Source organism: Dasypus novemcinctus, chromosome 9 (assembly GCF_030445035.2).
Source record: "Dasypus novemcinctus isolate mDasNov1 chromosome 9, mDasNov1.1.hap2, whole genome shotgun sequence".
NCBI lineage: Eukaryota > Metazoa > Chordata > Mammalia > Cingulata > Dasypodidae > Dasypus > Dasypus novemcinctus.
The window spans coordinates 43,261,024-43,285,589 of NC_080681.1; the positions used below are offsets into that span (position 1 = coordinate 43,261,024).

The window sequence follows — 24,566 nt, forward strand, 5'->3', positions numbered from 1 at the left end:
ACAACAAACTTTCTGAGCCCTATTTCTCCATTGAAAAATAGGAACAATTTTACCAATCCCAGGAGTTTTGATAAGAATAAAAGAAGGAATAAAACTGGAAACACTTTCAGTATAATTTGGCCCATAGTAGGTGCTCAATTTATGTTAATTTACTCAAAAAGAGACAAAATCTTAATCCAGAGATAATGTATATTAACTGTTAATTTCATATCATTTGGAAGGCATTTGGAGTGGGTTTTTTTCCTCTCCCTTAAGTCATATTTTAAGGGTCGTTGTCAACTCTGTTCTGTCTTGTCGTTTTTCCTATGGGAAACTGCACACTTCTTTTGATCTCCATCATGGCCCTAAATGAATCTGATTGTGTCAGGGACAGAGACCTTAAAAGTGCTTTCACGAAAGTCTAGGGACTGTCATTGTGCAGACTTCTCTTTCCAGTCTATAAAGTTCATTACATATGAAGACTGGTTGCCTCCCCATTCCCAAGACACTGATCTCTAATGGTGAATCTCAAATATTCTTCGATTTCTTTAATAATCTTTTATCTCTACGTTAACACTGCTTCCTAAATCTTCATATTCCAACTGCTGTAGTTTTCAACATTTGGGCAGCAGTAACTTTGTAATTCAGAATGGTCCCCACTCCCATATCTACAAAGCAGCTATGGGGGCGGGGGGAGCAGCTGATTAAAAAAATTTTTTTAAATTTAACTTTCATCCTTCCTTTGGGTATCCTTTCTTTGCTGCGCAAAGATGCTTGGAGAAATGAGCCGAGTAACCCTTTCAACGGCTCGAGTGCCCTACTCTTGCGGCGTAAGACATACACCATGAGGGCTCCTGGAGGAGAAGGCGGCGGCACCAGGCGTCAGGCTCAGAGGCGCGAGGTTTCGCATCTCCTGAGGAGGGACCCGCCCAGGCGCTCCGTTGCTAGGTCCTCTGTTTGCCGCGTTCTAAAGGAGCCGCGAGCTGGACCAAGGCAAGAGCAGGGGGCGGGGGAGCTCCCGGAAAAGCCAACGGGCTGTCTCCAACGAACAACAAGGAAAAGCTGATGCTTTTGCGTTGCCACCCCCTGTCCCCAGTCCCTCCCGGCGCCGACGGGGCAGAGGATTCCCCTCGGCCTTGGTTCCTCCCAACCGTCGCCGGCCCTCCGCGCCGGCCGCGCCGCTCCTCTCGGCACGTCGCGCACCCCCTGTCGCAGTCGGCGAATGGTCTGGCCCGTCGGTAGCCGCCACCCCCTTAGGCAGCGACAGCTGCTCCAGCTGCTCGCGGTCGAGCGCCCGAGCCCCGAGCCCCGAATCGTGGCTGCCGCGGGCGTGGGCGGGCGGAGGGGAGCACCGGTCCACCCGCGCTGGCTGCCCGGGCCCCGGGCGGCAGCCGCAGGGGAAGCCCGGAAGCGCGGGAGCCGCAGAGGAACCGCCCGCAGCTGGGAGGCAAGGACCAGGGCTGGGCTTCCCTCACCCCGGGGTGAGTAAACTGCGGTCCCGATCCGTCTCGGACCCCCTTCAACGTTCCTAGTGCCGGGGCCTCGGCCCCCACCTGGACGCACAAGGGGTCACAGCTCTGGGAACATTGTCCCTGGTGGGAGCAGCAGAACGGGGAGCTGCTGCTCTTAGTGCTAATGATTCAGCACCATTCGTGCCCCGAGAGGTTTGGGCAGAATGTGGAGGAGGTGAGGGAACAAGGTCAGTTGCTAAGCTCTCACCTCAGTTTCTAGGCTCCAGATGAAAGACCTGGGCGGGTGGTGTTGGGCGGGGTCCACAGGGAGGCTCCCGGCCGGCTTGTTCTATAATTCCTCCTTTCTCCACCTCTTGGCACAAACCTCTGCGTGAGGTGCAGTCTTTAAAGTGTCAGATTAGTGTCTTTTTTTGCACATGCGAGTGAAGTCTAGGGCCCTCATTAATATCACTTAGTTTCTCCGCTTTTCCTTCTGTGGTTGACTAATTCATGCTCTCACTCACTTTATTTTACATCATATAGCATCTCCCCCGCTAATGTGTGTGAAAGATGCTGTTATCAGAGTTGTCTTGTGTTCCGGGTCGGTTTGATTGGTCCTGGCATGAGAGGAAAAGGCTCAAGGGACGGTAAAAATACTTTCAGAGCCTAGGCACTTACTTCAATATGTGTCATTAAATCATCAAAACAATCCAGAAACAAAGGTGGACATTGAGGGGCAGAGAAGTTAAATTGCATGCTCAAGGTCACAGAATTGGAATTTGAATACAGGAACTCAGTTTGAATACAGGAACATCAGAATTTAGAGTCAGGTCTCTAAAACCAGTGAACTTTCCATTGTATTAATGAGTAATTTGTACAAGTGTATATATACATAGTCTATTGGTATTAAATGTATAGTTCAATTTCTAAGGTGTAAATAAATCTCAAACATCAACAACAACCTCTAAACTTCTTGTGTATGGAATTATTTTTTGTATGAATAATGTGAAAAAAATCTATTTTCTTAGAAAGCATATGCCAAAAAAACATCTGGACAATGCAAAAGAGAGCCATGGCATAACAGATGTTCAACACATTTTTGGCAGTGATATATGGTGGATGCTCAAGTGTTGTAGAAATCAATTAGGAAAGTAAAAAAGAAATCTGAATTCTTTTTAAACTTCTAGGAAACTTTTGCAGTAGGATGAGTTATCCAGTTATAAACTATTCTCTTAGGGTGTGTGACTGAACACTCATTGATGGGGTGACAGATCAACGCAGACTCACATAGGCTATTTGATTTATTACAACTCTGTGATTTGGCATAGCAGGTGATAATTCCATTTTACAGGCTAGGGAATTGAAATACAAAGAAGGTACATGATCATACAGCTAGTAAGTGATGGAATCTGTACAAGCAATGAGTCTCAGGTGTTAGATTTTCCACTAAAAAATATGTGTGTGTTGTAGCAAAATATAGTTCAGTACAGTGGGAAACTGAATTGATTTGTTTTTGCCCTGCCCTTTAGCGTCGACAATGGTATTGACCTTGTGTGCTCCTTCTGCAAAAATAATGGATGATGATAAACCTTTCTTTGTCCTTTGGTGGTTCATTTGGCTTGCTTTCATTTATGATTTATGGACTGTCTCTTAAGATATGCAACCATTGTTGATGTCTTAGGAGACAGGTTGCTATTGTACAGTGCTCATTATCTCTTAAGTACTGGAATAGTATTTGATGGCACACAAAAGCATAGTCGTCTTAGTCCATCACTTTTAAAATATTGAGCCATTTGCATTGGAGAATTTTTTAAAGTTAATGGGAATATTGATGGACAAAAGCCCACTGCCTAAATAAGGACCTAAAATGGAGGCACAAATTTACAATTATTGTTCAGACAAGACTATGAGTCAGGCCCTGTGATGAGTTTTAAGTTTGATTCCTTAGGATGTAATTTCTCTTTATTTTTTTTTCCATGTCAATAGACTGTTTCTTGAGCCTTGGTGATGCTTCTCACAATCCAGTCTGTTTAATCCCAAGGGGGACAACAGAATTGGCATGAATGAATAAGCAAAAATACAATATCATGGTTGTTAAAAAAGGGAAATGCATATCCTAGTGATGAAAGGTCAGCAGCAGCATTTAAATACTGAAGTAGCACATTTTATTTAGATAACATCACTGAGGTATGAATATAATATCAACCTAACTTTAGAACTGCACTTCCTGTCTCTACAGTATGTATGTATTTGTCAAATGATTACTGTGCTGACTTCAAGCAGCTTACAGTTTTGCTGGGGAGATATTTACTTATGCAAGAGTAATTAATGAAATAACTTAGAATTGGCTTAATTTGTCAGAAACAGTAGGTTCAGACTTAAGTGCTTAGGCATCAGTTTAGGAGAAAGAAATCATAGAGGCTGGGGTAATCAGATAATCAGGAAAGTATGGATGGAAGTGAATTTAAATGAGTCTCTAAGAGATGGGAAGGATTTCCATAGGCAAAGAGAAAGCCAGACAAAGGTTCAGGTGAGAAGTGCTCAAGTACTGTTTGGATATTTGGTGACAAATTGTAAAGAACCTTAAATACCAGGCAATAATAAGGAGCTAGTGTAGATTTCTATGCAGGCTAAGTTTCTTTTTGGATTTGCTCATGTTCTCCATAACCCTTGCCTCAAGTCCCCTTCCAGAAAATGGTTTATTTTCTGGGTACTGATACTAAAGGATTAGTTATCACCTAAACCCAGAAAAAGTTTTTTTATACAAGTAGCATTTTTCCTCTTCCTAGGAAGTTTGCCTTTTGCCTTTATGAAAGTGTTCCCCCCCATTTTAGAATTATGAACAATTGGGAAACTACAAGAACATAAAAAGGAAAAAATAATCCATAATCTTGCCAACAGAAGACAACCATTATTAATATTTTGGTATATTTCCTTCCACTCTTTTTTCCATGCATAATTTTAATCATGCTATATGTATTACTATATTACTTTTCATATTATATTTTTAATTTAAATTCTATAACAGTTTTCATTTAATTACAGTTGGACAATAAACATTTAAAAATGCATATATAATTTTCTATTAGCTAGAGATACCATAAATTCCTAATCATTCCTCACTGTTGCTATTTTATTGATGTTAACAAGTAACACTGTGATGAACATCTTTATGCACAAAACCTTCTATATTTTGAAAATTAGTACTTAGGATAGAGTCTCAGAAATAAAATTTCTGGGTTAACAGGTATGAGTTCTTAGAGTTTGACTATATTAAGCCGGTTTAGAAATCCTATTGGGTTCTATATATTTACCCCCTTTGGAACATTTCTAAATTAAGTACAGAATATTTGCATTTTAATAATCAGTAATCAATACCATCCTGTCCATGACTCCTCAGATTATACTCTTTCAGTCAAACTCTTCTTTTGATTAGAATGAAGATTAGAATGATTAGTTAAGTCATAAAGGCTGGGAGAAGTGCAGGCGGCACATAGTCATTGAGGAGAAAAGATGTAATAAAGTTTGAAAACTGGTATGGTGAGAGTGAGCAAGAGTCACAGAAAGGGCATATGTGACAGACTGCTTTCTGGTCCTTGTATTTGTGAACCTCACTTACATATCCCAACCCCCTCCACCACCATTACCACACAGGCATGATATCCATCTCCTTCAAAGTTCAGCTTCCTTCTTTTACCTTCATCAGGTTCCCACTTCTCCAAGTCAGTATCCTGGTAAGCACAGATGTAAGCTTACTTTTAGACTTTAATTTGTTGAATTCAGGTAGCTGAGGACAGGAATATGGGACCTATGACCAGTTCTCAGCAGAAGCCCTGGTTACAAGCTGTGGGAAACCCACTGTGTGAATGTTGAAGCTCCTCACTCTTCTCCAGTGTATGCTGCCAGAGACATCTTTGAAAACAGTGGCCACTGGGAGAACCATAATATTCTCAGCAGCCCTTCCCTGCATCCAGACCATCTCCCCTCCAACATCCCCACTCCAGAGGGAATTCCCTTCACAGAGGTGACCCTGCCTCCTCTTTCCCCATCTGTTCTCGGTTTTAGGAAAACTTCGTACTACCTCCTTTAACGAAAAGGGCAAGGGCCCAGTCTTGGATCTACACTTGGTCAGGTCCCTGGCTTGCCTTCCAAGGTGCACACTTGAATTTCCTCAGGTCCCGCCCCTCTCCCCACTCTCCTGGGTTCTGCTGGGGAGCCCATTAGGGGGCGAGGTCATTGTCTGGTTGGTGGAAGGGGTGTGGGGAACATGAGCATGCCTGGAGGGTGCAACCAGGGAGCAGAGAAACAGACTTAAAATAAGTCATCAGTCTTGGGAGACTTGAAAGGAAACTGTAAAAACTGAAGCACCATGTGACAAAATGAAAAGAGGCTCCACTTCATCGGGTCCTGATGCTATCTATGATTGTGGGTGGAAGATGAACATTCATCTAGGCAGAGTTTTTTTGTGCTTAGTTGGGATCTATTATTAAAAACTTTTTGCTTAAGCTGTTAGAAGGTGCTACATCTATTTCTATTTCTCTCAGGCATTATTTGTTGAAGTTGAAGTAGGCTATTTTAAGTTGAAGAAGAAAACTGTTAAATTTAAATAGGTTACACTAACCTTTACTCTCTCTAGTTCACATTTGACATTTATCTGCTAAAGTACTGCTGTGCATAGTACACATGTTAGTTGACAAAGCCAAGACGTTGGGATTGTTTAGGCTCTGGGAAGGTGAGTGATAAGTTTCCTCTTTTTTCTTTCATTTTTTACTTGCAAGCTACTGGTTGGCCTATGGTCCTTTGATTCCTTTGAAGGGTTAGAGTTAGGTGGTCAAATGGTCACTGGGTCTTCTCTGGGGCTGACTCAAAAGTCCCTGGGAACTTTCAGTTTGAAATTGATGATATTGTTGACCCATTGGTTGTGCTGCACCATCCATATTGTTTACTTTTTCTAAGCTGTGCTGTGGTACCCAGTTCTAATCTTCTGTGTTATTTTTATCCCTCTACCTAGCCATGTGAAATGAAACACTATATTTGACAAAGGATTATTCTGAACGTTTCCTACTCTAACTCACAGCTTTGCAAAGTTGAATTGATGCCACAGCTAATTACACAAGATGGCAGTAGCCTGTTTTCATAAAAATGTCCCTACTCCTCCATTACTGTATGTGCAATGAAGTTGACTTTTTTAAGAAAATGAACATTTGTAGTTTTGAAAGTTGGAGCCAGACAGTAGTTTGGAGATTATTTCAAGGCTATTTATTTGATTAGAATTTTAGGGCTACTTAGGTATACCTCTCATTTAAGGTCATATTATCTTACTTTTGAAAGAGAAGTTACCCAAATTAAACTCTATGTAAAATCTGCTTTAACTGATGTGTTTTTAATGCAAGTTCTGACAAGCTTTGTGATATGATTGGTCACATGTGAAATATTGGTAGCAAATAGATCTAGTTAGCAACTGTGGGTTTAATTTGAATCATTGCATTTCATGGGATTTTTTTCAAGTGTAATTTTTGTCATCACTGTTATTTAAAATCTGTTTTTTCAAGGTTCTTAACAAAATTTATGATGTGTGTATTAATAGTGATTGCCAAAAAATCAGGGCAATACTTTCAGCACACATCTCAGTTTATATTTAGACTCAGTCTACAGTTTACTAATAAATATGTGCTAGCTGGAAAGGAAATTGAATACTTTCTATAATCAGTTTAATTTACATGAAACCAGATGGGTCTTTTTCATTTAGTTTTAGGTTTGATCGTATCAAAGATGATCATATTTAGTTACTTAGCATCTCTCAATCTAGAATCCTCAAGATTGGCAGATGCTGTTTACTCAATTTTAACAATTTGAAAAGTCAAGCTAGAGAGAGGGGGAGAGAGAAAGAGAGAGTGAGAGAGAGGAGAGAAAACAGGCAACACTTCCATACAGAATCATGGAGGGATTAGAAATTGGTCTACAGCTGCTTCTCTTAGATACTAATTTTGATGTAAGTGGGAGTATTTATTGTAATATGTAAATGAGAGGACTACCTTTATTGATTTTTTCTTTGGTTTTAATTTTTGAGGGTATTTGAGGGAAATGTAACTTCTCAAGTTCATTGAATACCTTCTCTAAGCTTTGCTGTCTATTTTTAGTTCACATCAGTTTTCCACTGACTCAAAACACACACATTTCAACCCATTATTTTTAGGAAATCTAAACAAGAGTTTCTTAAATTTGCAACAACAATAAAGGGAAAATGGATATTTTAAATATGAAGGAGAGTTTGAAAGGGAGGCCTTAGTGCTTCTCAAAATTTAGTTGCGTAAGAAACACATTGTGACTTTTTTAAAATTTTTTTAACGCAAATAATTGACCTCCCTCTCAGAGATTTTGACCTAGTAGTTCTAACCCAAGGCTCAGTTTTCAGTTTTAACAAGCAGCCTGGGTGAATTCAATAAAGTGATCCAGGGACTAAATTTTTAGAAATGTTGATGAAATTTTGAGAAATGCTGACATAATCTTAACATATTTTAAAAGTATTTTTCCTCCTTAATAAGAGAAATTTGGGGTTAAAAGAACAATCACGCATAAAATACAAGATTCCAATATGCCATCAGTCACATCACCAACACCTTGCATTGCGTAGAACATTTGTTAAAATTGACAATAGCTCATTTTTATAATTGTTTTGTTAATTAAAGTCCATGATTTAACTTAGGGATCACTGTGTACTGCAGTTCCATGGATTTTTTTTTTTTTTTAACATTTATTTTAAATGTTTAACCCCCCAGATGGTTCTCTCATCTGTCTGCTCATTTTTTGCTTGCCTTCTCCAGGAGGCACTGGGAACCGAACCTGGGACCTCCCAAATTTGGGAGTGTCCAACCGCCGGAGCCACATCCATTCCTGCCGGCTGCATGTCTGCTGGCTTGAAGCTTCTGCTTGTTATGGCAGGGGTGGAGTCTAACTTGTTGCGGTGGGAGGCGGCATCTGCTCATCTTCTTTAGGAGGCACTGGGACCCTAACCAGGACCTCCTATGTGGTAGATGGTCGCCCATGTGGTTGAGCCATATCTGCTTTCCTCAATGAATTTTTAAAGAAAGTTTTATTCTGTATATTCTGTATCGTATGTATAATTTAACATTCTCTTTTAAATCATATTCATATATATATATTTAAGTGCTGTTAATTGTGTACACAGTGTTATACTTCCATCACAACGATCTATTACCAAAACATTTTCATTATTCCAAATAGGAACCCTGTGCATTTTAAGCCTTAACTTCCCATTCCCTACCCTCACCCTATCCCCTGGTAACTTAGAGTCTCGATTCTTATTTGATGAGTTGGCGTATTCTAATTATTTCAAACCAGTGAGACCAAACAATATTTGTCCTTTTGTGTCTGTATTATTTCACTCAACATGATGTCTTCAAAGTTCATCCATGTTGTCATATGTATCAGGACTTCATTCCTTTTTATGGCTGACTAATATTCCATTGTATGTATATACCACATTTTATTTATCAGTTTATCACTTGTTGGACCCTTGGGTTGCTTGCATCTTTTGGCAACTGTGAATAATGCTGCTGTGAGCATTGTTGTGCAAACATCTTTTCAAGCTCCTGCTTTCAGTTCTTTTGGGTATATACCTAGTAGTGGGATTGCTGGGTCATATGGGAATTCTATACTTAAATTTTTGAGGAACTGCCAAATTGTCTTCTACAATGGTTATGCTATTTTACATTACCTCTAGAAATGAGCTAGTGTTTGTTTCTCCACCTCCTCTGCAATACTTGTTATTTTCCATTTTTAAAATAGCAGCCATTCTAATTGGTGTGAACTGGTATCTCATTGTGGTTTTGATTTTCATTTCTCTGGTGGCTAATGGTGCTGAACATCTCTTCATGTGCCTTCTGGCCATTTGTATATATTATTTGGAAGAAGTCTATTCAAGTCTTTTGCTTATTTTTAAATTGGTTTGTTTTTTTGTTTTTAAGTTGAATGATACCTTTATATATTCTGGATATTAAACCTTTATCAGATATTATCAGATTTGTCTATTTTATTTTATTTTATTTTATTTTTTTAGATTTATTTTTATTTATTTAATTCTCCTCCCCTCCCCCGGTTGTCTGTTTTCTGTGTCTTTTTGCTGCGTCTTGTTTCTCTGTCCGCTTCTGTTGTCATCAGCGGCACGGGAAGTGTGGGCGGTGCCATTCCTCGGCAGGCTGCTCCCTCCTTCGCGCTGGGTGGCTCTCCTTATGGGTGCACTCCTTGCGCGTGGGGCTCCCCCTACGCGGGGGACACCCCTGTGTGGCACGGCACTCCTTGCGCGCATCACCACTGCGCATGGGCCAGCTCCACACGGGTCAAGGAGGCCCGGGGCTTGAACCGCGGACCTCCCATGTGGTAGATGGACGCCCTAACCACTGGGCCAAAGTCCGTTTCCCAGATTTGTCTATTTTAAAAAAATGTTTATCCTGTTTGGTGTTTTCTGAGCTTCTTAGATGTGCATATTCAGGTCTTTTGCTATGTTTGGGAGTTCTCCGTCAGGTTTTGACTATTCCTTTATCCCCTTTCTCTCTTTCTTCTCCTCTGGGACTCCCATAACACGTCTACTGGTGCACTTGATGGTGTCCATAGCTGTCTTAGACTATTTTCTCTTTTAAATATATATTTTTTCTTTCTGCTTCACAGCCTGACTTATTTCAAGTATCTTATCTTCAATTTCACTAATTCTTTCTTCTGCCAACTCTGGGAGTTATTGTGGTCTTCAACTCTAAAAGTTTTAAAAAATTGCTTTTTCTAGACTCTCATGTTCATTCATTTTCCTGATATCTTGTAGTTCTTTCTCCATACTTTCCTTCATCTCTTTAAGCATTTTTAAGATCAGGTTTTAAAAGTCTTTGGTATGCCCACATTCTCATTTTTTTTGGTTGGTATTTTCTGTATTTTATCCTAGGTCATCATTTCCTGTTTCTTTCTTTGTCTGGTAATCATTCGTTGTGCACTGTACGTTTTAATATATTTAGCTTGGGAACTCTTGGATATACTCTCTGGCATGTCTGTGTCCTGGTTTTGTAATCAGCTGGTAATAAGACAGATTTTCTTGAGCTTCAGCTCTCCTATCAGAAAGGTCTTCCCAAGGTGAGTGCACCGTGCAGGACTTTCCCTGTCTTTCTTGCCTCTGTCTTGTCCTGGGCTTTTACTTTTTAGTTGTTATGGAGTCTTGTTTACAGGAGTTTGTCCTTCTTTTTCCCAGGGGACAAACCTTTCCTGGGAATCTGAAACAAAGCAGCCTTTGTCCCAGTCTTTCTGCCTCTGTATTTTTTTACTCTCCTTTCAATTGTCTCACATAGCTTTTGCCTAGAGGGCAATTTCTGGGTCACCCCCTGGGGGACTTTCCCAATTTGGTCTTTCCCAGACAAAAGATGTCCAGGAACCCATGAAGGAAGCACAGACTAGTCCAAAGTCCCTGTGGAAGGGGTCTGAAAGGGTGCTAAAAACCTCTCTGATGGTAAAGACAGTATTTCTAATCCATAACTTTGGAATAAAGTTGAATTTTAGTCAGGAACCCTTCAGCTACCTGAAAATGTGCCTTTTGTGGCAAATCACATCTTATGTGCCAGGACCTAAATTATATGGGAATATACAAGATCTTAGTTTTATTGCCTGTGTTTTTCAGAGGGAGTTAAAAAAAAATTTTATGACTAAGAGATTAAGGTAATCACTTTTCCAGGAATGGTAAAGATGTATCATATATTTATATCCTATTATATATAAAAAATGGAAAAGTATTTTAAATAAGGTCCTTTATTTGGTTGTTTTCTAGGAGTCCACATTGTTGTTATACTCATTAACATTGGGACCAGGAACTAGTCCTGAGATCTTGTGTACAACTCTTAAGTAACTCCTGATCTTCAGTTGTAAAATATAAACATAGAGCTCTGATGTCTGAAGATCAAATGACATATTTTACATAGAAACATTTTTGAAAATGTGAAATGTTATGTATTTTACTAGAAAACTGAAAGTCGTAAATGTTGTGTTCCCAAGAATTTTTAAGTAAATATTTTCTTATGATAATGTTTTTGGGGAGAAGGAGGATTTTATTTTTTCCATCAACTCTGTTAGACATTTAGGGACAATCCTATACAATTTTAAAAATTCTGTATTTTCTTTTCGTGATGGTAAAGTAAGGTGTTTATAAAATCTTCAGAGAGATATATTGATAAAAATTATATGGGATGGATGTAGTGAAGTAATAACATCTATTAAGTCTAGGTATGATTATATGGGTTTTCATTGCATATTTTTTGTTTGAAATATTTCTTAATTAAAATTAAAAAATTAAAAAGTTTCTAGTAGGGATGGAGATTAAATTTCACCTCCAGTGCTTATTCCTTTTAATTGGTAGTGGTTGTGTGGCATGACATTTTGAGGGTTTGAGGCTATGTTTGTGCTTAGTAGGTATCAAATAATTTCATAAATCAATATTTTTATACTCTTCTGACAGTATAAAAGATTATTTGGCAAAATCTGCCATGAAAACAGGAGGGTTTATGTGTCATAAATTTGCTATTCTTGTAATATTATTTTTAAATATAGTAAGCTATTATTAAAACTGTACTTTATTTTAAGGCCTTTTGGCATATAATTTACAATGTCTTAAAATATTATGTTGTTCATATGTGGGCTTTTGTGGTACATTGTGTCACAAAATATAAAGCAGATTTGAAATAATACGCTGTAATGTAGGGTATAGAAGAGAACTGAGGAATGGAGACTGTATAAGTGGAAAATCTTGTTTACTTGTCAAAAATCAGTACCAGGGAGCAAATGTAGCTCATTGATAGAGTGCCTGCCTCTCACTTATGAGATCCCAGGTACAATCCCTGGAACTGCCTGAAAAAAAAAAAAAAATCAGTGCCAGATGAGCTTTTTTGGCAGAGGAAAAGTTTACTGTGACATATTTTATTGGGTTGTCATTTTCAGAACAGGAGGCATTTTTCTTTTACAAATTTATCTTGGATACATACTGTGTGTTGAGAGAGTTATTTTCATCTTTGACTAGAATAAAAAGTTAAATATATGCTTTAGGTATGGTGCTGCATATTCCATATCATGCTCGAGAGTGTATCTATGAATTGTATTTTTAGAACCCAAAAGGAATCACAATAATATAAATATAGGATCGGTGTAGAACCTGAAGTGTAGCTTCTAATGGGAACAAAATTAAGCAAATAAACTCAGCAATATTATGAATGTGGAGATTTAGATCACCATGTAAAATTACCTAATGGTAGTCTAGTAGTTTCTGTCCCCTTTAAATAACTGACCATAACCTGATGGTATGAAAGTGATTACCATATTTTCCAGAAGAATGAAGTAGAAACTTTTTCTTTCAAAAGAGTATAAAAAATTGTGATTTATGTAATTAATTGGTTGCTTTCTGACATTTTGTAGGAATTCTAAAAATGAAACTTTTTCTTCTAGTTAATTGCTATAGAATTGTTTATTTTTATCAGTTTAATAATGTATTATTAGAATGGTTTCAAATTATTATTTAATAAATATTTTCCTCCTTAGTCTTTAAAGACGACAAGATTGTTTTTGAGACTATATAATTATGGTACAATTAATTTAACAAATTAAACTTAAGTTTTATTAACTTTGTCTTTTGAAGAGCCACTTAGTGATCTACAAAATGTGGAATATTGATATAATTAAACAGATTTGATAAAAATTGTGTTAACCTATATATCAATTTAGGGAGAATTGACATTTTTGCTATGCTGATTCTTCCAATCCATGAAGATGGTCTCTCTCTCTAGGTATTTAGGTCTTTTTAAAACATTTTATTTCTTTCTTCACATTTTATAAACTGAAGGAGTAAGGAAATAAGGCCTGATGGGAAATGGGGGATAGAACAGACTGTACAGGGGAAATAAGACCACACCTATTTACTGGGAAATAGAAAAGACATGTTAATGGTTATCAAATTGAACATGAACTCTGAAAAGGAGAGAAAACTCCTCCCTCTTGCCTGGCATCTCCTCACTTCCCTGCCTTAGCCTATGCTCTCCTCAGACCACTTCCCAGTTGCTCAGTTAATTCTCCGGAAGGGCAAACTTCCCCTCAAGAGCTAGGTTGGCTAGAATGTAGGTGAAGAATCAGAGTTGGAGGAAGCTAGCAGTGGAAATTGGGCTTGAGTAGCTGCCTCTGGAATGGTTCTCTACAGCCCTCCCAAACCTTGTATATACCTCAGTTTCCATCCAATTAAAGGAGGTGGGGGAGTTAATCAATCAAACCCCCTGTGAAACAAGAATCTTAATTGAAAACATGCCTATGTATAAAACAGGATGGATATCAGAAACTGGTTCCTCCTCCAATTAGATTACAGCAGACCCCATGATACAGGCAACCTGTGAAGTTTCTTTGGAGGATTCTGAGGTCAAATCCCCACCATGGGGGAGAAGTTACCTAAGAGATAACCAGGCTTTGGATGAGTTCCAGAGGCACAGATAACACTGCCCATCTATCTCCCCCACCTCTGCCTGGTGAGCTAATGCAATTTGAACTCTAACGTGGTGCCAGAGAGCTTGCCTTCCTATTCTCATCTCTACCTAGAAACACCCTTTGTAAGGCCAATTCATGGATATTGCAGTGTTTTCAAATATGAGAAAGTCCAGCCAAATAAAAACAAAAAAGAAATGTTTCCTTACTCCCTCCTGCTGTAAGCCTAACCCCTCTTCCCCAAGGCCCTTTGTGTGACTGATCTGGAAACCTTATTCCTCAGGTCCTGGGTTCACCACCTTTTCCATCCTGGGGAGAGGAGGGAAAAGGGATCAAGAACAGGGATTGACCAAAAGCAGGAAAGGAAGGGCAGGAGTCAAAGTGTTTCTGGAAAAAAATGGGTAACACTGGGAAGGAGGAAAGATTAGTAGGTCACTGTTTTATACTTATAATACAAAGTGAAGAAAGTTTCTCTTGAAGGTAAGTCCTGGGGTATCTGACTGCCAATCCCCAGAGTAGGGACTAGGAGGCCAGTGGCAAGAGCTGCCTGGTGTTGGTTGCTGAAGCGTTAAGAAGTGCTGTGATGGAGCTGTTAGGAGGCAGCCCTTGGGAGCTAGGGCTCAGCGTGCTGCTGCCATAGGGCATGTGTGCTGAGGGGTAGGGATGGAGGTTATTTCTCAGCTCTCAGGCTAGCTCCATACTTGGTTGTTGCCAGTCCTTCCCTTAACTACAACACTGGTTCTTGTTCTGCTGGGACTGCTCATGGAGATCCATACCCTGGTTTTGGCCTGCTGTACCTCCCAGATTCTGGGGTTCGCTCTTTGGCAGCTTCTTAGCTATTGCCAGGAAGAGATCATTCATGGTCACAGGTGTCTTGGCTGAAACCTCCATAAACAATAAGCTATCTGGCCTCTTCATGCTCCACCATGTGCGTATTGGCCATGTCAGCTTTGTTCCCCACCAGGGCAATAATGATGAATTTGAACTGGCATATTTTGCTGGCCTGGGGCTGCCTGTTGGGCCTGGCTGTGCTTCTACTAGTCATGGCCAGATTATCAGAACGGGAATGGGTAGAGGGAGGGGGATGCTATAAAGTGGCAGAGGTGGTAGGAGGAAGGGCAGGGGATTTACAGGTTTCAACAGTCCTGGGTTCCGTCTCCCCTATTGGGCCCAAGCTTGTGTCGACAAATGATTTTGATTGTATCCTTGTCGTTTTGGTTGTATTAGGGGATTCCTTTTCTTTTTACTTAAAAAAAAATTAACTTTATTTACACACACTCCATATTGTTGGGAAATTCTTGATCCTATTTAAATCTTCTGTTTTAGTAGGTAATCACTGTTTACATTTAGTGTGTAGGCTCTGTCCCATTTTTGTGGGCCTTATTTCCAATGATAGTTCAATTTTCAGAGGCTTTGTGGTGCTATTTTGGTTTGCTTCATTCATATGGTGCTACTGAGGCTCACGCTCAGTCCCTGCTGTTGCTGTCTGGGGGTGTGAGACGCTCCCCGGGGCTTACACCTTCTCTGGGGCAGTGGGGGAGGACACAGAAGCTGCTGGGTTTGGGTCTTTCTGCCTCTGAGTATAGGGCAGGGAGACACAGGTCTTTGCTAATTCTGCTCCTACCGGTGCCTTAGGTTGTCCTTTTGAAGTGGGGGGCTGGGGTTCCCCTCTGGGTCTCTTTTGGACTTTTACTTTCCTGGTATTTTGGGTGAAGAGCAATCTTTTCTTCTCTTTTCTTTCCCTTTTTTGTCAATACCCGAAGGTGGTTCTGGGTTGCAGACCTTTACAGTTCCAATTCTGGGGATACATGGGAGATTAAAAGAAAACTAAGGAAGCTCAGCTCATTGGACTAGCCAGTGCATCTTCTTACTTCCAGATTTCAGTATTTCTTTATCTGATGGATAATTTTCTGGGTATGTAGTTATATTGGGGGTGAGGTGAAAGCAGGAAAAATTGAGTACATTTTTTTTTAATATACCTTGTTACTCAATGGAAGGTATTCATAAGGCACTTCTGCTGCATAACGAAGTATGAAGCTTGTCTTAAGGAAAGACACTTGTGCAAGTATTTGAGTTGCAAGCTAATTTAGATATCTTATTTTTTGTGGAGCACCATTTTTACTCGAAAGAACAATTTAACAGACAAATCGTAGTTATTCAAACATAGGTATTTGGTAGGCATTTTGCTGAAAATGGACAAAGTGAGGCTGTTGCTTCAAGGAAAACCACTGACAGTATTTTTTTTGGCAAAGGTACAGTTTAATCTTGCAAACAAAAATCAAAATTTTGGAAAAATTATATCTATTCAGCACACTCATTCTTAAAGACTTTTCTGATGAAATGCCTTAGTGATTTTTTTGGACATTTTGTAATGAATTGTCAACATTTGGAAAATTTGTATAACTGAATAAACCAATATAAAATCATGCATAGGTAAAGAAAAATATTCAAAGGGTAAAATAGACCAATGGATTTTAAAGTAACAGAAAATGAAAAATTTGCTAATGTAATTTCAGATTACAGTCTCAGAGCGGTGTACCTCAGTGGGGAGCACTTGTCCCTGGTTCAATCCTCTGTTCCTCCTAAAAAAATAAAAATAAATAGTTCCTGGTAAGTGGAAGACATTCAATAGTATTTGTTAAATAAATGGATTGTAATTTCAGATTGCACATTGCAACAAACCTTAAATACTATCACTTGTTGCATTATGGTTTAGTATCAAATAATAATATCCACAGTTATATGAAAAGACTCTTAAAATACTCTTTTTTCCAATTGCCTATGTCTGAGAAGGCAGATTTGCTTCATAGATATGTTGATCAGAATGACATAAATTGAATGAAAAAGAGGTATGAATTGGCTATCTTCTGAAGCCAGATATTAAAGAGATTTAAAAAAATGTAAAATAATGCCACTCCTAGCACTGCTTTTTTGGAAATTTTAGTTATTTTAATAAATATGTTATTTAAAAATCAATACAAAAATAAATATTATAAACATTTATCATTTAAACGTCTAATGTACATATCAATATATAACCCTCTAAAGCAAGATTCTTTGAGTTCCTTAATTTTAGGAGTATACGGGGTTTTAAGACCAAAATGTTTGAGTCTTATTAGTCTACAACAACAAAGCAAGGAGGGAAGTGAGGCCAGAGGCATAGGCATGTGGCATCTCACACTTGACAAAAGAAGGGCATTGATTTTACCAGATTGTTCCATCTCCCCCTTTTCCTGTTTCTCTTCTATACCTTCATTTTCACATAGGATACTTTATCCTTCACACTTTACACTCCTCTCTTCCAGAATAAATGTGGTAAGTAGAACAATAGATCTCTTCTAATACCTTCATTTTCACATAGGATACTTTATCCTTCACACTTTACTATACACTCCTCTCTTCCAGAATAAATATGGTAAGTAGAACAATAGATCTCAGCAATAGAATCTTCACAAAATGAAACCCTTCAAAATTATCCTCTCCCAACTTTATTCTAACAAATACAATATATAGAAATTGAAATTTATTTTGTTGTGAATTATAAAGATAATAATAATATTAATGCACTGATAACCTATGCAGGGATGTAGCAAATATAAAAATTTTATTAAGAACTGACTCAAAAATAGTACAAGAAATTATATCTGATTTATTATCTTTTGATTTTGATTATTAATATGGATTTTTGTTATACACTTTTCCCCAGTACTTTGTGGAGGTGTAATTTATATATGGTAAAGTGTACAATTTGAAAAATTTTTACAAGATTTTGGGTAAATAGTTTTTGAAGATTTGAGTTGTTTTATAGCATGTACATTAGATGAAAAAATCTGAGAATACCAGTGAAAAAATAAGATCATGTAAGCAAAGGGAGAGATAAGCTTAGAAATGCTCTGAAATTCTGTATGTTTATTAGGGCCAAGTTATACATGTGATTCTCAGTTTTCTAATTTCTATGCAAAGAGGAACACACGACAGTTTAATGATTAGTTGGAAAACTGGTCCATAAGAAAGCAAACCTATTAGGAGAAACAAAGCTTTCTATACTGAATCTAAAAACTGTTCCTGTATTGAATCCAGTGTGCAATTTCTCCCATAGTTTCTTTAAAAATCTTCTTTTTTTTTTTTTTTTGAGGTAGGGGCTGGGAATTGAACCCGAACCTCAAATGTGGGAAGCTGGCGCTCAACCACCGAGCTACCTTGGCTCCCCGGAGTTGTTTTTTTTTTCACTTGTTCGCTTGTTTGTTTTTTTGTTTTTAGGAGGCACTGGGAATTGAACCAGCTGGCTATGACCAGCAATGTGGTGTAGTTCAGGTAGACAGCTCTCTGATGAACTCAATCCCAGAATGGATGTTACTTTGTCTCAAAGGATGAAGTTCTGCATATCTTTCAGGAAATCCTTCATGTATATTATTTTTCTTGTTGAGACTTTGAGGGCAGTACATTTCAAATTTACTCCCTGAGAATTGCCTTGCTGCTATTTGTTTCCAATCAAGTATAGAATCCCGTGATTTAAGAGTTGGCTAGATGAGTGATAGGAAGTTATCAAATATATGTACCTGAACTGAAGAGCACAGCACCTCTGCACAAAAGTAGGCTAAAGATGTGACCCTACACAGTTTTGAAACTTTCTCCAAAGATAGTTTTGGGTTTTCCCTAACCCACAGAGGAGTGAATGATGGGTACTTGAACAAATGGCATAGAACATGGCTCGAAATACCTATCTAGGCCAGTACACTCTATTTATTCACAAATTTATAAAGGTGGAACTACCACCTCTACTTCTTTTATAGGGAAGTGTAAGTTTTTCCTTCAGACCAAAATAATTTTCCTAGAGTGTTTTTTTTTAAACCATCAGTCAAGTCTCTATCAATGGAAAGAGAAAACAAAATTGTTGATGTTTAGTAAATTTTCAGTAAAAGCTGATATAGGAGGCCCTGGACTTTACATATAATTTTCAGTTAAACAGAGGAATAAAATTAGTTGTTAGTAATTGTAAGAGTAGTTGAGAGGGTTGATTTGCTTCCTTAGCGGTCTTTTAGAATCAGGTATCACAACAATGTAATGAGTATTTGATTTTTAAAATCTTTTGAGTCTTTTGTCAGAGTAGAATTTTCTTTCATTAAATAATTCCTGTGATTTAGCTTTAAGCAAGCCCTGTATCTCCATATATATATATTTCACATCATTAAAAGTCTTCCAGGGCTACCCAAAGAAGGCTAACTCAGATTCACTGTGTTATCTGCAGGCTGCTGAAGCTAGACATGGTCTCTTCTCTGTTTCGGAGGACTCAACAAGAGAAAACAGGGCCCAGATCCTTCCTATACAAAGTAATTCAGTGGGAAGTAATGGTCAGGGTTCTGAGTACATTAGATACTCTTAAATGTGTTAAACTCATGAATGAATTAAGAGTCAAGTTTATATCCTAGCCCTCATAACTTTTTTGAAATTATAAGTGACTAATTTGATGGTATAGCTAAATGTCTTTAATATAAGTAATTTCCATTTTTGTCACAATCAGATTAAAATTTCAAGGGTTTAAATCAATACTCTCCTGAAATTCTCATTTAATTCTCCTCCCCCAAATATCAAAGCACCTCTTCCTTTTTTGGGAAGCCTTCTGTTATAATTTTGATTTAAGCTGATCCTTAAAAAATGATATATATTTTCCTCTCAGTTATAAAGACAACTAAAATATTTAAACATTAGATTTAATGCCACTTCCGAGCCTTACTTTCATGTTTGAAATTTATAGTTTCTCAGAGGAAATCTAGATAACAATGTTTGACTTTTCACAAAGACCATCTCTTCTTCGTAATATGTAAAATCTTGAATATGCCATTCTAGAGAATGATTGAGAGAGGTCATTTTTCTTTTTTAAGTGACTATAATTTATCTGTCGTATTTGAGTTTTGTGTACTGTTTGGGTTAAGGGTCTCTTTGTTTTGGGTGGTGTCCTCTAATTTATAGCATCTTGTTTGTAAGGAGCCAGATGAATGAAGAAAAGATTCCCTGGCTCGTACAGTCCCTTGGGCATATTGTAACCCAGTCTCTCTTTCTGACTGCTGTCTGCATCATTTTAATTCTGATAGTCTGCTTAAGCAGCTGCCCCAGATTCCATAATGGATGATGGATAGTTATTTTAACTCTATGAGTTTTTGTTATATATTTGGTAAGTGAGATAGATGTTATATAAAACCTAGTGGACATAAATGAGGAAAATAGGAAAGTCATTATTTTGTCATGGGCTACCTAGAAGGAATTATATTCAAAGTACCAAATAGTATAGTATAAATGAAAATAGTTACATAACTCTTGTTAATGGCTGAATAAGGAAATGAATAAGGAAAACACTGCCTTATTCTAAAAACATACCTAAATTGTCCAGTCTTGGAATCATATTATAGCTTTGCAAATTATTATTTGTATACTCCTTTCTTTTTTATCTGGCCAGAAAGGCTGAATTTAAATTGGAATTCAAATACAGCAAGCTTTGAATTTTGTATACTTCCAGTCCTCTTCTCTGTGTTCCAAGAGGAAATACTTGGCTTGTGACCAGTTCTTTACCCTCTTTGGACATCATAAAAACTGTGGATGCTGCAGACTGTCTCTTCCTGAGATGAATCAGCGATGCTTTCTGCCAGTCAGCTCCAGCCAAGGCTGACTTGACTCTAATAACTGAGCTTGTAGGTTTAAGTGAAGCTGCATAAAGTAGAAGGTCATAAAGTCATTTGATTTGGGCCCAAGATTAGAAACGAAAAATGGCATGTGATTTTTTTTTCACATTTTAAGATTTCATGATACATTTGTAACTGGAAAATTTGAAGGTTAACTTTACAGAAAGAATGGTAGAATTTTCAACACGAATTCCTAAAATAGAATTTTTATGGAGCAGTGTGTGTATACTTCCTGATATTCTTCCAATTTTAATTCTTTTTTCTCTCCTGTTATAACTTTAAATTATTTTCTTCCTATGCTAAATAAATTTTAGTTCTTATTTACCCAAATTTATATTGTTTCTATACTGACTGGTACTTGATATATACTATTTATCAATGATATCTATGAAATATCTTAATTATGCAGATCCTATAATAATATAGTACTTTTGACTGGTCAGGAATACAAGATATTAAAATTGTATGTACATTTTATTTGAATAATCAAAAAATTTCGATATCTAAATAAAGTTAAGAAACAGAAAAGACTTGACAAAAATGCCTATTATGTATATAAAAATAGATGATAAAAAGAGTTTGATAGCGAGAGGTTGAAGTCAAAATCAAGAAAGAATCAATGGTTATTTCCTTTTTGATTAGCATTTTACTGATTTTTTCCCCCTTACCATTAATAAAATAGAAACAAAATCACATCTAATTTAGTCCATTTCATTTAATGAGTGCTTAATAAATGTCTACTAGATTAAAAGCGAGTATGGAAACAGGAATTGGAAAAGTCAATTTGATATTAAAATGGATAAGAGAAGCTCGAATCTAGTTGTGGCAAAAATGGAAATTACTTATATTAAAGGCATTTGACTATGTTATATTACTTGTAATCTCAAAAAATTTATAAGGGCTAGCCTATAAACTTGACTTCTGATTAATTCATTAGTGCAACACTTATTTAAGAGTGCCTAATGAACTCTCTACCCATGAGTACAAGAATAAGTAAATTCGTATTTAAATGCCAAGAAAACAAATTATGTATTAGAAATGAATCAATCCTTAAGACTTTTTAAAAAAACCATTTATTACAGAAAAATCACATAGAAAAATTTCAATAAATAAATAAGCTTTCTAAGACCAAAGTCAAACAAACAACAATAACTAAAAGCATGCCAGCAGACTACTAAATGCATCTACTTAATGTAATGGCAAAATATAGACCTTATTAAATATAAAAAAATGTTCTTGTCATTGTGATATTTTGCTTAGCAGATTTGGTGTCAAGTGAATGGCTGGTAAACACTGTGTAAACTAATTCAGTTAAAGCTACTTTCAGAGTTTGTCTTCCTCTTGTTTGATGTAATCTTTGGTGGAGAAGAGTATCATCTGGATTAGCTATGGATAAACTAGCTATTAAAGTAATTTGTAATTATTCAGAAAGATGAACCATGTGGTTAATCCTTTTTTTTTTTTTAAATTGTGGTTCATTCTTTTTTTTAATTTGTAAATATTGTACAAATTTTAATAGCTTAAATTGTATATACAGCCAAATAAAAACTTGCATTAACAATTGGTGGGGCTGGTGTCATAGGGTCAGTGTCAGGCTACTTTTCCTTGCTCAAGGTGTCAACTAGAGAATGGCCTGGAGCTTGCAGGAGTGAGGGTTTTATTTAGAGGACAGTTCAGCCCTTGGGCAGTGCTGATTTAACTATTAGGAAGCAGATCCATATACTTAGAGACCCTGGGCTCCAGAGAAAGCGAGTTCCTCGCCTTAGGTAGTGGTAGTGGAGGCAGGATCTAAACCTTGTCTTAGCCAATGTGATGGTAGGTTCAGGTGGGGTGAGGTAGAAGAGAGGACTTAGGTCTTTGGCCCCTGAGATTCCAAGGAGGGGCAAGTGTGGAGGCTGTTTTATGTGGGATGGGACAGAATGGGTTGGCAGGGACAAAAGCCAGCATCTTGCTGCCTGCAAACTCCCTGTCCAGCCTTGAAACCAGGTTACCAGGCTGAGGGCAGAGGCTCTTTTGGGCTCCTTGGAGTTCCCAAGCACTCCCTCACGGTTAGGCCAACCAAAGCAAACCATTTAATTTCCTAGTGTTTCTGTTTTCAGAATCTTGGAAAGCCAGTCAGGCCCAATTTGGTCTGGAAAAGAACAGAGACCCCAGCCAGGCCTTCTGCCTCTCCACAGGTAGAAAGAGCCCAGGGGTTAAGAGGCATTCATTCCTGTGCCCAGCCCTGCTAAGACCTACAGGACATAAGTCTGAGTCGTCTGTTAGTTTCCATTCAAGCCAGCTCTGGCCTAGAGCAGGGGCTCGGGAGTGTACGCAGCAGTCAGCTCAGGAGGGCCAGGGGACTGAGGAAGAGAAGGGTCCCTAACAGGTCTGTCGTGTGCAGCTTCCCTTAAACTGGGCTGAGCTGTTGCTTCCACTAGAGGAGCAGTCACCACCCCAGAATTTGAATAGCTGAGTCCAAAGAGCCCCAGTGAGAGGAAAGTGAAAGTGGGGAGCTGCAGCTAATGCCTCCCACTAGCTCGGCTATTCCTAGTGGGTCTCCACTGTAGATAGCCCTCCCCCATGGTGACACCTGAGCGGAGTCGCATTTCTCTCTCCATGCATGCAAGGCCTTTATCCCTCACCCTGCCCTTTCCCAGCCCTTACCCCTATTCTCTCAATAACCCGTCCCTTGGCTCCAACACCCACCTCCCTCTCCCAAGGTTGCCAGTCTGGGGGGGATGCTGTCATAGGCTGCTCAGTGGGGCCTCAGAAGCCCTTCTCCAGGAGCCAAGCTTTGAGCTGCTGATCAACGTAGCCCTTGACCCGCAGGGTACCTGTTACCTCGTTGACCTGGGTAACAGGTGTCTTCCCCAGCAGTGGGCTCAGAAAATCCTCCACATCCTTCTGCAGGGCCCAGATGTCGCCCTCCACCTTCCGGATCACTGTCATCTGACGGTTGCCATGTGTGATATCCTTGTAGACAGGAATGTTATGCATCCGAGAGCGCCGCACGAAATAAGGCAGGTTGGGTGGGGTGTCCTGCGGGGGCTGCCAGCCACTGGGGGTGGAATACTGTTCATGCTTTGGGGGCTTTGGAATGCTGGTTGGGGGTATAAGGCGCTCCACAAACTGGTATTCATGCACAGACTCCACAAAACTGGTGTAATCAGGAGGCCCCTGGGGCTGGCTCAGATGCCGTAGCATGCGACCCGGCTGGAAGCCTTTTCTCCAGCTCCGCAACGCAGCCTGAAACACGGGCGCGGCCATCTTGATTTGCCCCCCGTGCTTCATTCTTAATAACTTTTTTTTAGGAGGTACTGGGGATTGAACCTGGGACCTCATACGTGGGAAGCAGGTGCTCAACCACTGAGCTCCTTGATAACTTATGTTATAACACCTGCTCCCCAATAACTTAGGTTTTTAATTTTTTATTTTTTTTTATTTTTTATTTTTATTTTTTATTGACTTTGTAATAATATTACATTAAAAATATATATGTGAGGTCCCATTCAACCCCACCCCCCCACCCCCCCTCTCCCCCCCCCAACAGCACTCATTCCCATCATCATGACACATCCATTGGATTTGGTAAGTACATCTTTGGGCACCTCTGCACCTCATAGACAATGGTTCACATCATGGCCCATACTCTCCTCCATTCCATCCAGTGGGCCCTGTGAGGATTTACAATGTCCGGTGATTACCTCTGAAGCACCATCCAGGGCAGCTCCATGTCCCAAAGACGCCTCCACTTCTCATCTCTTCCTGCCTTTCCCCATACCCATCGTCCACCATGTCCACTTTTCCCAATCCAATGCCACCTCTTCTATGTGGACATTGGATTGGTTGTGTCCATTGCACCTCTATGTCAAGAGGAGGCTCAGATTCCACATGGATGCTGGATGCAATCCTCCCATTTTCAGTTGTAATCACTCTAGGCTCCATGGTGTGGTGGTTGTCCTTCTTCAAC

The 24,566-nt window shown here is 38.8% G+C and overlaps 1 protein-coding gene and 1 pseudogene across 2 annotated transcripts in view; one reads left to right on the forward strand and one right to left on the reverse strand.

Moving 5' to 3' along the window:
• The first annotated feature begins 731 nt into the window (after nt 1-731).
• The window catches only part of TTLL7 (tubulin tyrosine ligase like 7), a 186,881-nt gene continuing 163,046 nt past the window's right edge, over nt 732-24,566 (forward strand). Inside the window, exon 1 of one of the 2 annotated variants that reach the window (XM_071217321.1) lies at nt 732-972. The gene's annotated coding sequence lies outside the window, so the exon portion shown is untranslated. Of the gene's footprint in view, nt 973-1,073; nt 1,461-24,566 lie in introns of those variants that run through there. The other variant, XM_004454403.4, reaches the window with a different exon arrangement.
• LOC101422376 (large ribosomal subunit protein mL49 pseudogene) lies at nt 22,103-23,871 on the reverse strand (annotated as a pseudogene).